The sequence below is a fragment of the Penaeus monodon genome, chromosome 32 (genome assembly GCF_015228065.2).
Source record: "Penaeus monodon isolate SGIC_2016 chromosome 32, NSTDA_Pmon_1, whole genome shotgun sequence".
Taxonomy (NCBI): Eukaryota; Metazoa; Arthropoda; class Malacostraca; order Decapoda; family Penaeidae; genus Penaeus; species Penaeus monodon.
Window position 1 is genome coordinate 18,196,107 of NC_051417.1, and position 863 is coordinate 18,196,969.

General features: G+C 39.2%; 1 protein-coding gene across 2 annotated transcripts in view; it reads left to right on the forward strand.

The window, feature by feature from the left end:
* The window catches only part of LOC119593701, a 41,071-nt gene that overhangs the window by 3,858 nt on the left and 36,350 nt on the right, over positions 1–863 (forward strand). Inside the window, exon 1 of one of the 2 annotated variants that reach the window (XM_037942663.1) lies at positions 7–634. The exons of the other annotated variant lie outside the window; for it this stretch is intronic. The gene's annotated coding sequence lies outside the window, so the exon portion shown is untranslated. Of the gene's footprint in view, positions 1–6; positions 635–863 lie in introns of those variants that run through there. 2 annotated transcript variants of the gene reach the window in all.

An 863-nucleotide genomic window follows, 5' to 3' on the forward strand; every position in this document is an offset into this window, starting at 1 on the left:
GTCAGGGGATCTTCGACGCGAATGATCGTTCGAGACGAGTGCTTCGGAACGGCCAGGCGTACTGAGTGATCCGCCCACGGATTATTCCAAATGCCCTTGTACAGAGTGACCAGTTTTGAACTGCAAAATCTAAAGTAACGTGTCTTCACAAACGTTCCCAAACGTTTAATTCTGCATAGCACCAGCAATCATCGTCATTTATATAAAATGTCACTGTCAGTCTGAAATCGGACTAATTGTTGCCGGAGAACACGTTCATTTACCTTGTTAAAATTCAGGTCACCCTCAGAATATTCGACATGTAAAATAGACGATAAATGATCATGTGTATGAAGGAAACAGAAACACCAAGTAAACCATACACGGGCATTAACACATGTGACATTCACGTCGACAAACATCCAAGTGTTCCAGTTCTTAAGTATTGGCGAAGCAGCATGATAAGAATGACGTCAGCTTATGCAAGGCGATAATGAAGGGAAGGTCAGTGACTTGTCCAGGGCTGAGGACGTCTATGCAGGAAAGGTACGAAGAGAAAAATACATCAGGTGCAAAAGATACTCGTCTGGATAAAAATGATCTACGATAATATTCTCAGATAATTTGGATTGTATTATCTGACTCATCGATTACGGTAAGTGAAACAAACTCTTGCTATATATGTAGAAAAGACGTGAAAAAGGGAATGAATAATGCCACGAAAAACAAAATATGATTGATATCAAACGCAATTCTGATGAAGATAAAGTATCACCGAATTCCTCAAGATCATTACAGGAAACCCTGGTTATTACATTAATTAAGATATAGTGAGATTGTACTCAGAAATTCTGATGGGTAGTACATGTGGTATTGAAATAATG